We start from the raw sequence: 2630 nt of genomic DNA, 5'->3' as shown, positions 1-2630 counted from the left end.
AGCAAGCTTTATGCATGCCCTTCTTTGACCTCACAAAGGCCTTTGACTATATCTACGGGAGGGATCATGGAACACCCTCCTCAAATTTGTCTTCCCGGAGAAATGCGTCACTATCCTCCGCCTGCTGCATGACGACTTGCAAGCTGTAATCCTAGCCAATGGATCTGTCACTGACCCAATCTGAGTGCAAAGTGGGGTCAAGCAAGGCTGTGTCATTGCACCGATGCTCTTTTCCATCTTCGTCGCCACAACATTCCACCTCAGCTCCATGAAGCTCCCTGCTGGAGTACATCTAGGCCACAGGATGAGTGGGAAACTATTTAACCTATGTCGCCTCCAGAACCAAGGCCATTCCAATCTCTGTCAACGAGCTGCAATATGCTGACAATGCTTGCTTATTCACACACCCAGAGGCCGAGCCTTCAAACCCTCATCGATGCATTCATGGAGGTGTATGAAAGAATGGGCCTCAAGCTAAACATCCAGAAGACAAATGTCCTCTACCAGCCTGCTCCCACAATGCAACACTGCCCCCCAACTACCAAGATCCACGGTGAACCACTGGACAATGTGGATCACCTCTCATACCTTGGGAGCCTCCTCTCAGCAAGGGCAGACATCGACGATGAAACTCAGCATCGGCTCTAGTGTGTCAGCACAGCCTTCGGTCATCTGAGGAAAAGAGAGTCTGACGACAAAGATCTCAAATCTGGCACCAAGCTCATGGTCTACAGGGCCGCAGTGTTACCTGCCCTCCAAACTGATCTCTTTTGCACTCCTTGTATTGTTTGACTTGGTGCTGTTTGGAACTGTTTTGTAATGTATTTTTTACAGATTTTTATGAATAAAGTATATTTTGGGGAAAACAAATGTGTCGTAAACATGGACACTGTACAGCAAACATCTCAAAGCCTTGGAGAGATATCACCAGTGGTGCCTCAGCAAGATCCTGCAAATTCAGTGGCAGGACAGGTGCTCCAATATCAGTGTCCTCTCTCAGGCCAACATTCATGGCTGGTCAGTTACGCTGGGCAGGTCACATCATCCACATGCCTGACACAAGAGTCCCCAAACAAGCTTTCTACTCCAAGCTCTGTCACGGAAAGAGGCTACCAGGAGGGCAGAGGAAACACTACAAGGATGTCCTTAAAGCCTCCCTGAAAAAATGTGACATCTCCACTGATTCGTGGGAATCTCTTGCCCGAGACCGCCCTAAATGGAGAAGAAACATTTGCGAAGGTGCCAGCCAGTTCGAACAACGCCGACATGACCAGGCAGCGACCAAACGCAAATAGTAAAAGGAGTGTTCGGAAACTCGAGCGTCCCATTCCCACCTGTGGCAGAGTGTGTGGATCCAGAGTTGGACTATTCAGTCACCTGAGGACCCACAACCCTGGAGTGGAGAAACTCATCCTCGTTCCTGAGGGACTGCCTAAGAAGAAGTATTAGACTAAAATAAAAGCAAAATACTGCAGATGCTGGAAATCTGAAATAAAAACAAGAAATGCTGGAAATACTCAGCAGGTCTGGCAGCATCTGTGGAGAGAGAAGCAGAGTTAACATTTCAGGTCAGTGACCCTTCTTCAGAACTAGCAGAGGCTAGAAATGTAATAGGTTTTAAGCAAGTAAAGTGGGGGTGGGGCAAAAGACAACAAAAGAGGTGTTGATCGGACAAGGTCACAGAGAGTAACTGACCAGAAGGTCATGAAGTAAAGGCAAACGGTATGTTAATGGTGTGCTGAAAGGCAAAGCGTTAGTGCAGAGAGGGTGTTAATGGACAGAAAACTGAACAGCCCTGGCCCAAAGCACAAACATGAAAAAAAGTGTGTAGGCACAGTAGAAACACACTAAACAAACTAAAATAAAATAAACATATAAAAAAGAAAAAAGCATGACAGGCCCCCCTTTTTATTTTTAGTTATTTTTTCTTTTACTTACTTAAAACCTATTACATTTCTAGCCTCTGCCAGTTCTGATGAAGGGTCACTGACCTGAAACGTTAACTCTGCTTCTCTCTCCACAGATGCTGCCAGACCTGCTGAGTATTTCCGAGAAGTATTGGACTATAGGTAGTATCACAGTAGATCCCAGTCCTATCATCATTGAGACTCATATGAGTGCAGTGCCAGTGCTGAGGGAGTGCTGCACTGTCAGAGGTGCCATCTTTCGGGTGAGAAATTAAACTGAGGCTCCGTCTGCTCTCTCAAGTGCACAGAAGAGATCTCACAGCCACTATTTGGAAAGTGAGCTGGAGTGTTTTCCCCAGTGTCCTGGGCCAACATTTATCGCTCACAAAAACATTATCACATTGCTGCTTGTGGAATCTTGCTGTGCACAAATTGGCTACTGCGTTTCCCACATCACAACAGTGAATACACATCAAAAAGAACTTCATCGGCTGCAAAGCGGTTTTGGACATCCTGCGGATGTGAAAGGCGCTTTGCAAATGCAGGTCTTTATTTATAAGTGGATTTAGCAGCAGGGATCAGGGAAAAAGTTCCATATTTTTTTCGCTCCTCCCTCGACCTGGTTTAAAATCAAACTGGAAATGGAGAAAGCGCGCCGCTGATTGGCTGGCGGTGTGGTCATTCTGCATATTAATGAGGTGTGACGTCAGGGGACGAGTAGGC

The sequence above is a fragment of the Heterodontus francisci genome, chromosome 36 (assembly GCF_036365525.1).
Source record: "Heterodontus francisci isolate sHetFra1 chromosome 36, sHetFra1.hap1, whole genome shotgun sequence".
Lineage (NCBI taxonomy): Eukaryota > Metazoa > Chordata > Chondrichthyes > Heterodontiformes > Heterodontidae > Heterodontus > Heterodontus francisci.
This window is presented reverse-complemented; position numbering follows the sequence as displayed.